The sequence below is a fragment of the Triticum dicoccoides genome, chromosome 2B, assembly GCF_002162155.2.
Source record: "Triticum dicoccoides isolate Atlit2015 ecotype Zavitan chromosome 2B, WEW_v2.0, whole genome shotgun sequence".
Classification (NCBI taxonomy): Eukaryota; Viridiplantae; Streptophyta; class Magnoliopsida; order Poales; family Poaceae; genus Triticum; species Triticum dicoccoides.
In genome coordinates, this window is record NC_041383.1 from 204066000 (window position 1) to 204076717 (window position 10718).

Sequence of the window (10718 nt, forward strand, 5' to 3'; positions counted from 1 at the left end):
CTTAGAACATTTTGATTTACTTGATTTAGTAGGCTAGTTCATATGCAACATTTTGATTTAGTTGATATGATTTAGTTGATTTAGTAGGCTAGTTGATTTAGTTGACTTAGAACATTTTGATTGAGTTGATTTAGTAGGCTAGTTCATATGCAACATTTTGATTTAGTTGATATGATTTAGTTGATTTAGTAGGCTAGTTGATTTAGTTCACTTAGAACATTTTGATTTAGTTGATATGATTTAGTTGATTTAGTAGGCTAGTTGATTTAGTTCAATTAGAACATTTTGATTTAGTTGATATGATTTAGTTGATTTAGTAGGCTAGTTGATTTAGTTAACTTAGAACATTTTGATTTAGTTGGTCGTTAATCCTTTGCTCATATTGCTTTAGGAAGAATGGCGCCACCACCACCACCACTATGTCGACTGTGCAAGTCAAGATGCACCAGCAACCTTGCAACTGGCAAGCTGTTCGGCATCTACTTCCAGCCGAGTTTTCATCATGCGGCGGTAAGAAATTAGATGAAATGTAATAACTATTTTATTTTTAGTGTTGGCATTACTGCATTGTGTCATTTTGCTTATTTTACACAGATTGTCCCATGCAATGTGAGGTTGAAATTCAACAAGCTGACAGGAGACACTGTGACATTTGAGGCTCCTGGGGGGCCGTACACTGTGGAGGTCAAGAAAGGACGCAATATGTCGTAGATTGGAGGAGATGGATGGCCCGTTTCGTCGCTCGCATGCATCTTACTGGTGCTGAGTTGATCAGCTTCAACTTCCGAGCAGAAAGACCCAAGCTAGCTGTCATTTATCTCAACCTGGTGGAAGATGATGAAGATGACGAAGATGATGAAGATGATGAAGATAATGAGGACCCACTCGATGAAGATGATGAGGACCCACTTCATGAAGCCATCGTAGCTCAAAGAACAAGGCTGAGTGAGGAGGAGGTGTCCAACCTGTGGGACATAATTCCGCCACGTGCTGACTTTGTCGGGGTGCCATTCGTGACCCGCTTGACAAATACCATGGTTGATCGACATGATATGGTATGTTATACTTACAAATGCAAATTAATAGTGTGAATTACTTAGTGTACAGTCCAATGATATGGTATGTTGTGTGGAATCTAGTCGATGATATGTTTTAGTGTAGAGTTCGATCGCATGCTTATTAATTGATATGTTTTTCTTATTCAGAAATTGGCAAAGAGCATATCTGTGAGTTATGGTATCGAGCCTGATGAAGAAGGCTCAGCTGGACTACGCCTTACTGCAAGGGGCTCCGTCACAACCTGTACTTACCGTGTGGACACGGACGGTCGCACACACTTAAACTCGGTTGGGTGAAAGAAATTCCTCGATGGCAAGAATCTTCGTGTTGGACAGGCCATCCTAATTACTATCAGGAACACCAACCGCCCATGCTTGAGGATGATGATTGTCTTCGATATCATCTAGAACCACATATGTGTGTGTGGCTATATCATCTAGAACTACATATGTATGTGTGGCTATATCATCTAGAACTACATATGTGTGTGTGGCTATATCACCTAGAACTACATATGATGATCGTCGTCGATATCATCTAGAACTACATATGTTGATGGCCGTTGATATGACCTTGTACTGCTTGAGGAAGCATGTTGGCTATGCATGAAATTGTTATCTAGTACTCCCTTCGTTCCAAATTACTCGTCGTGGTTTGAACTAAAACCACGACGAGTAATTTGGAATGAAGGGAGTACTACCTAGTAATGGTTTATGAATTTGATATCTACTAGCATTACCTAGTATCTATTATCTGAAAGGAGAACTGAAAGGGAAAGGGGTAATGGGAAAATGATGAAAGATATAGCAGTAGCGAGGGATGGCGAAATCGCTACAGCTAGTTAATAGTAGCGCGTTCACAAAAAGCGCTGCTGATATCATCAACAGTAGTAGCGCGGGTTAGGGCCGCGCTACTACTATGAGTTAGCTGTAGCGCCTTATTAGTAGTGCGGCCACCCGCGCTGCTGATAGCCTCAAAACCCGCGCTACTACTAGGGTTTTCCCTAGTAGTGCACACACATACCTCTCTAGGCCCCGCCAAATGCATCAACTACACATGCACACATGTTACATCACGTACCCCATTGATCTAAAAAGCCCTCTCTTCACATTTATTTCGCATACAACATTCCTTTTGAATATAGTGTGGCCAAAAAATTATTTTAGAGTCTCTACATATATACAACATTACAAAGTTATATGGAGGAGTATGAACGCTAATTTGCATTGCATGGTGCCCACAATGATATTTATTCCGCACTGTGAATTTGTATATTTTTATACTATATACAAAGTTAGTCATAATAAAGAGAAACGAAGAGCATCTCTCTCTCCATCGCATACCCCCCTATACGCCCCTTTCACGTATGCACACAAAATTATCTCCAGGTCCTCTAAAAGTAAGCCCCCAGAAAATTCAGCGTGCTTCATCTTTCTCTCGCGATATATGTAATGACGATCATTATATTTGAAGAGAAAGCACGATACATACATTGGACTTCGTAATCCACTCATTACGGTCACTGTTTACGTTTAGTGGTTATTATACAGTCAAGGGTTCACCGTACAACTTTGTATTTGCTCATGACATGACTAGTTGACTAGTTAAACGCTCCACGTGGCACCTCTAGTGTTGCATCACATTATCTCACTACCCTCGTGCCCACCTGTCGACTTGTATCTACTCTACATGTACACTCTTATAAAATACATAAAATACACACTTATAAAAAACAGAGTTGGTGATGATTAGAAGCAATGCATATTCGCAGCATTGCATATTCACAGTATTTGCTCACCAGTGCCATTGCATATTCACAGCATTGCATATTCACAGCTTATGATGTGTAAACTAAGGAGAAGACATTTCAACAAATTAGAAGCAATGAAAGCTAGACACCATATGAAAGATGCAACGAATATCACTTTACCAAGTTAAAATTGTCTCGTCATAAGTGCCATTTCAACAAATTAGTAGTACAAGCTAGAAAAGAATGTGAGATGTAACCGTCACGGAGGTGCTTTTCATCAGTCAGGACGAGCGTTCCGGCAAGGGAGCCCATGACCCACTCGACGCAGCTCTGCAAGACCTGACCGCGCCTATTCCGGAGGACGCTGACATCGAGACGCTGGAGACACGCCGCCTTTAGATCATTGAAGGCGCGAAGAAGCTGGCGAGCATGTGGCGCTTGGCAGAAGCCTACCAAGGTGAGATGGATCGCGCTGTGGGTGGCTCGCCGGCTCCGACTGGGCCTAGCCGCCTAGGCGCGGTCCGGCAGCACGACGCGACCATCGCCAACCTGTTCGGGGGTAATCGCCCTGTATACACCACGCCTGCGGAGAACATCCATGCTGCCCAGGCGGGGACTGACGAGCTGAAAAACTTTGAAGGTGAAGAGCGACGCATGATGACAGAGCGAGTCCAGCAGCTCCTCGACGCGGTTGCTGCGCAGAATGCAGCCGGCGGTCGCACAGAGGCGCCGCGACGGCTAGACGATGACCTGCCTCCCCGCCGAGATCAAGGCGCGATGTCTCGGACGCCGACTGGCGGAGTCCGCGGAAGAAAACACAAAGAGCCGGCTGTCAGCCACAGTCAGACTCGCGTCACCATCGAGCGCGACCATGACGGCCGCCCAAGAGCAGTGGAACGGCAGGGCGACTATCTGCCTCCTCCGCCACAAAGAGAAAGGCGAGTCTCCCTGCCACCCGTTGAGCATCCGACTCTCGGTGGCCGCCTTGACCGCCGAGAGGGAGTCGGAGAGAACGACGCCCGCCACCGGATCGACCGACTCCACCGATCCCTGGCGCTGGAAGAAGAAAACGAGTTGGGTCCGCCCTGCTTCGGACCTCGCATCCGAGACGAGCCCTTTCCCAAAGGGTTCACGCTCCCCCGAGACACGTCCAAGTATACTAGCTCCGTGAAGCTAGAAGACTGGCTAGTTGACTACTCCACGGCCATCAACATAGCGAATGGAAACAAGCGAGTTGCCGTGAAGTATGTTCCACTCATGCTCCAGGGCACGGCCCGGACATGGTTGAACAGTCTGAAGCCCCGCAGCATCAACAGTTGGGTCGACTTCACCGAAGTCTTCCTCCGCAACTTCACGAGCACGTACAAGCGACCTCCCAAGCTGCGCCAGCTCTCCTTGTGCATGCAAGGCCCAGACAAGTCAACACGCAACTACCTCACGCGCTGGGCCGAGCTTCGGAACTCCTGCGAGGGCGTGCACGAGGTGCAGGCTATCGAGTACTTCACCGCCGGGTGCCGGGAGGGCACCCTCCTCAAGCACAAGCTACTCTGCGACGAGCCAGAGACCCTCGACGAGCTTCTGATCATAGCAGACAAGTACGCCATGGCCGACTCCTCCATGAAGACAGAGATCCAAGTTAGTGCGACTGGCAAAACAGCCCCTCAGGCTCCCAGAACTACGGCTGGAGACGTGAGTCGGTGACAACAATAGAACGATAACAAGCACAAGGCCTCACAGCCGACTTCCAGCAGCCGGCAGGTTGCGACAGTCGAAGACCAGCAGCCGGAAGGGCAGCCCCCGACCAAGCGACAGAAAGGCGGCAAGTCCAACTGGTTGCCGGCCTTCTCCTACGAGCAGACTCTAGATGGTACCTGCAAGTTCCATAGCGGCGTGAAGCCTTCAAAACACACCACCCGAAAATGCCACTGGCTCACCAGAATTGCCAAGGGAGACGGCCTCCTTCCTCCCCAGCCTGCTGGGCCGCCGCCTCCACCGCCGCCCCAGCAGCCGGCTGCCAGGCCAGTCGGCGCAGTACGAGATGAGTACCCAGAAGAGCACGGAGCCTATGTGGTGTTCACCAGTGTGGCTGACGATCGATGCAGCAGGCGGCTGCAGCAGCAAGAGGTGAATGCAGTAGCATCAGATACTCCAGAATTAATGCATTGGTCCGAGAAGCCTATCAGTTGGAGCAGATCTGATCACCCAGAGGTGATACCGAATCCAGGCTCCTACGCCTTGGTTTTGAGTGCAACTTTAGCCACAGATAGGCGGGCCGCTCGCTTCTCGCGAGTGCTGATAGACGGAGGCAGTAGCATCAACATCCTGTACAAGGACACCATGGAGAAGTTAGGAATCAAGCAAAGACAGCTCCAGAGCAGCCGGACAGTGTTCCACGGCATTGTACCCGGCCTTTCCTGCTCACCAATCGGCAAGATCCTGATTGACGTCCTCTTTGGAGACAAAGATCATTTCCGCCGAGAGCCAGTTTGGTTTGAAGTGGTGGACCTTGAAAGCCCCGTACCATGCGCTGCTTGGCCGACCTGCATTGGCCAAGTTCATGGCGGGCCCCCACTATGCCTACCTCAAGATGAAGATGCCGAGTTCCAAGGGTATTCTGACCGTCGCCAGCGACTACAGGAAGTCGTCCGCCTGTGCAGCTGAGAGCAGTCGGCTGGCCGAGTCCTTGGTAATCGCAGCTGAGAAGCGGCTTCTTGACCGAGTTGTGGCGATGGCCAGCAAGCAGCCAGAGATGTCGCCTGACCCCAAGGAGTCGGAAGCTGAGGACTCGTTCAAGCTGGCCAAAGAGACCAAGAAGATACCCTTGGACCCGGAGCACCCAGAGAGGTACGCTGTCATAGGTGCAAACCTTGATAGCAAATAGGAAAGCAAGCTCATCGATTTCCTCCGTGAGAATCGAGACATCTTTGCATGGTCCCCTAAAGACATGCCAGGTGTACCGACGGAATTCGCCGAGCACAAGTTACATGTCCGGCCTGATGTGAACCCCGTCAGGCAGCCCTTGCGCCGCCTGTCAGAAGAGAAGCAAAGAGTTGTTGGAGAAGAGATAGCCCGGCTCCTGGCAGCCAGCTTCATTATGGAAGTATTTTTTCCAGAATGGTTGGCAAACCCAGTCCTGGTGTTCAAGAATAACAAGCAGTGGCGGATGTGTATTGACTACACAAGCCTCAACAAAGCCTGCCCCAAGGACCCATTTGCTCTGCCGAGAATTGATCAGGTGATAGACTCCACAGCCGGATGCGAGCTGTTGAGCTTCTTATATGCATACTCAGGGTATCACCAGATCAAACTGAGCCCGACAGACAGACTGAAGACCGCCTTCATCACGCCATTCGGAGCCTTCTGCTACCTTACCATGACGTTCGGCTTAAGGAATGCTGGCGCCACCTTTCAGCGTTGCATACAGAAGTGCCTCCTCAAGCAGCTCAGCAGAAACGCCCACGTCTACGTGGATGATGTAGTGGTGAAGACGGAAAATCATGGGAGACTGATGGAAGACCTCAAAGAAACCTTCGAGAACCTGCGCCGATTCCAGATCAAGCTCAACCCTGAGAAGTGCGTCTTCGGAGTACCAGCCGGCCAACTCCTTGGCTTCCTGGTCTCTGAACGCGGCATAGAATGCAACCCTGTGAAGATCAAGGCCATCGAGAGGATGGAGGTACCCAGTCGACTGTTAGATGTGCAGAAGTTCACCGGCTGTTTGGCGTCCAGCAGCCGATTCATCAGTCGGCTGGGCGAGAAGGCTCTCCCTTTGTACCAACTGATGAAGAAGACCATCTTTTTTGAGTGGAACCACAAGGCGGATGAAGCATTTCTCCAGCTGAAGAAGATGTTGACTACTCCCCCTGTGCTGGCGGCTCTGACTCCTAAAGAGCCCATGCTCCTATACATTGCCGCCACCAGCCGGGTAGTCAGCACGGTCATTGTAGTCGAGCGCAAGGAGGAAGGCAAGGCGCTTCCTGTCCAGAGACCGGTATATTACCTGAGCGAGGTACTGTCGACCTCCAAGCAGAACTACCCCCACTACCAGAAGATGTGCTACGGCATGCACTTTGCCGCCAAGAAGTTGAAGCCTTACTTTCAAGAGCATCCAATTACTGTGGTTTGCACAGCCCCGCTAGCCGAGATCATTGGGAGCCGAGATGCTTCTGGCTGAGTGGCCAAATGGGCCATAGAGTTGACTCCCTACACCATCTACTACCAGCCCTGTACCTCCATCAAGTCGCAAGCACTGGCCGACTTCCTCGTCGACTGGGCCGAGACCCAGTACCTGCCGCCAGCGCCCGACTCCACCCATTGGCGGATGCATTTCGACGGCTCCAAGATGCGCACCGGCTTGGGAGCCGGTGTCGTCCTCACCTCCCCCAAAGGCGACAAGCTCAAGTATGCACTGCAGAACCACTTCGCCGCCTCCAACAACGTCGCCGAATACGAGGCGCTCATTCACGGGCTCCGGCTTGCCAAACAACTCGACATTCGCCAGATCCTGTGCTATGGCGACTCCGATTTGGAGGTCCAGCAGTCATCTGGCGACTGGGACGCCAAAGATGCAAACATGGCGAGCTACCGCTTCTTGGTGCAGCAACTCAGCGGATACTTCGAGGGGTGCGAGTTCCTTCATGTGCCAAGAAATGACAACGACCAAGCAGACGCCTTGGCACGAGTTGGCTCCACCCGCCAGGCGATACCACCCGGCGTCGCTCTTCAGCGCCTCCTTAAGCCATCTATCAAGCCTTCACCAGAGTCAGACTCCATCTTTGTGCCGGCTCCCCCCGAAGAAGTCGGATCCGACTCCAGAGCCCCAGCAGACGACACGAGAATTCTTACAGACGGCTCCAAGAAGATCACAGTCGAAGCCGGCCCGGGGACTTCGGAACCCGGCTCAGGGACTGCGGCAACCAGTCCAAAGACTCCAGAGCTCGGCCCGGGGACTGCGCCAGTCGGCCCAGGGACTACGCCAGTCGGCCCGGGGACTTCAGCGATCCAACAAGCGGCCGCGGACCCCTGCCCGCCGCCTCCCAGCCCAACCGCCCTAGTCCAAGTCGCACTGGTGGCAATCGAAGAAGTAGCAGCACCCTCATGGGCACAGCCCATCCTCAAGTTTCTAGTGAGCAAAGAGTTGCCCACCGATGAAATCTTGGCTCGGCAAGTGCAATGCCTTGCAGCAGCCTACACCATAATCAAGAGAGAGCTGGTCAGGCGCAGCGTCACTGGTGTCTACCAGCGCTGCGTTGAGCCAGAGCAAGGCCAAGCAATTCTCAGAGACATCCATCAAGGCAAGTGCGGCCACCATGCGGCTTCAAGATCACTCATCGCCAAAGCCTTTCGGCATGGTTTCTTCTGGCCATCTTCCCTAGAAGAGGCCAAGGAATTAGTCCAAAAATGCAAGGGGTGCCAAAAGTTCCGCTCCAAGACGCTTCAGCCGGCTTCTGCACTCAAGACCATCCCCATCGCTTGGCCCTTTGCGGTTTGGGGCCTGGATATGGTGGGACCATTCAAGACGGCCCGAGGCGGCCTAACTCACTTACTCGTCTCAGTGGACAAGTTCACCAAGTGGATAGAAGCAAAGCCCATCAAGAAGTTGAACGGTCCGACTGCAGTGACTTTCATCGCCGACATCACGGTCCGGTACGGCATACCGCACAAATCATCATCGACAATGGCACAAATTTTGCCAAAGGCGCCTTGGCCCGTTTCTGCGCGACGCAGGGCATCCGACTGGACTTAGCGTCCATTGCCCATCCGCAGTCAAACGGCCAGGTGGAGCGAGCGAACGGCCTCATCCTATTTGGCGTCAAACCTCGACTGGTCGAACCACTAGAGCGTTGGGCCGGCTGTTGGCTTAAGGAGCTACCAGCCGTCCTCTGGAGTCTGCGCACGAATCCAAACAAGTCAACCGGCTTCACGCCTTTCTTCCTCATGTATGGTGCTGAAGCCGTCATCCCGACGGACATAGAGTTCGACTCTCCACGAGTCACTATGTACACCGAGGAGGAAGCTGAAGAAGCACATCAAGACGGCATCGATCTGCTGGAAGAGGGCCGGCTGTTCGCACTCAGCCGGTCCAGCATCTACCAGCAGAGCCTGCGCTGATACTACAACAGGAAGGTCAGGCCGAGATCCTTCCAAGAGGGCGACCTTGTGCTCCGACTGATCCAGCGAACAGCCGGCCAGCACAAGTTGTCGGCGCCTTCGGAAGGCCCCTTCATCATCAGCAAAGTGCTGGGCAACGACTCCTACTACCTAATCGATGCCCAGAAGCCCCGAGCACGCAAGAGGGATGACTCCGGCAAAGAGTCGGAATGGCCATGGAACGCAAATCTTCTCCGAAGATTTTACAGTTGATGCAGTATGTACCACGCTATCCTTTGTATTAAAGTACCGAGACTTTGGGCCCCCCGAGACGAGCTCGGGGACTGCCCTTTTTGTTATCTGTATGATAAGAATTATGCCTTCGAGTATGCTACTCTTTGTTATGCCGCTTGGCACCGGGTTCGACTAGTCGGCCCGGGGACTCGCCATCCTGCGCTATGAAATGCTTCCTGCAGTCGGACAAGTAGTGCGCGGTTCTTAAGCTGTCTCCTGTTAGAAGCCGCAGCTCGTAGAGCGACTGTTGGTGGGCAGAGAGTAACGAAGAATGAGCGCCCACACGAAAAATGGTTAAGGACCCAAAGCATAAGCATAGCCTAGGCCGGCTTCCAGCCTCTCCTCGTAGAGCCGACTCTTGAATAGTCGGCTTGCCGCTTTCTATCCAACTTGTTAAAAGACTCTAAAAAAGGCCAAGTACTTGCCTTCCCTAAAGTAGCCAAGCATTTGACCCAGTGGCAGTCCGCAGAGCGGTTGTCCATCTAGCAAAGCAGCGACTGCGGGAAGGCGGCAAAGGAAAAAGCCAAAAAGAGCGATGAGCAAGGAAAGATAGAATTTGGATAGATATTTACATAACATAGGCCTCTGGCCAAGTTCAAAATACACCCCGCGGGTGGAATTGTGCAAATTAACTAGTTCTTTCAAAGACTACGAAGGCAGATAAAATGAAGGCAAGACGGCAGCTTAAGAAGCGGCAGACGGGTTCGCAGGGTCGAAGGAGACGGCGGTGTCAGGCGCCGGGGCGGCCGGCTGGGTAGTCTCGGCTTGATCGTCTTCGGCGGCAGCCGGCCCGGTCGGACGCGGCTCGTTGCTGGAGGCGCGGTCGAGCTGAGGCTGGTCGCCCACTCTGTATTCTGGCGCCTCTGTCTCGCCTCCGTCCTCCGCCTCGTCTTCCTCCTCGGCGCTGGAGCCGATCACCTCCGCCGAGTCCTTGTCGTAGTCCGGGTTCATCCCGAACCACTCCGGCGGCACCTCCTCGCCATTTGCGGCCCGCTCAGGGACAAAGACGCTGATGTCTGTGTAATCGGCAATCGCCGCCGCATGCTCGACGAGGGAGCCTTCCACGGCCACCAGCTCTGCCTGGGCCTCTGACCGGAACGCGGCCAGCCGGTACAGGTCTAGCCCCGGATACCAAGCCTTGACGAATTCCAAGGCCCGGCGCGCTCTAGCCCGGGCCGAGGAAACCTTCCAAGCCTCAAGACGGCCAGCTGCGACCTCCAGCCAGTCGGCAGTCCGACTGGGAGTGCGCAGAGCCGGCATGTCTGGCCACAGGGCGGCAATCGCTTGAGCCCTGGCACATTGAAGCCGGCGTAGCAACTGATGGGCCGGCCGTAGACGAGTCTCGATGCTCAGGAGCTCCTTGTCGATGGTCAGGGGGGCGTTGGCGGCGATCTCCGCGCCATTTGCCCTCTGCGCCTCGCGATCAGCCTCGATGGCTCGAGTGACCGCCTGCGAGTGGCTAGGGAAGAAGTCTGCCAAAACAAAAAGAAGCAAGATAAAGGGTCAGGAATCAGCCTGACTTACA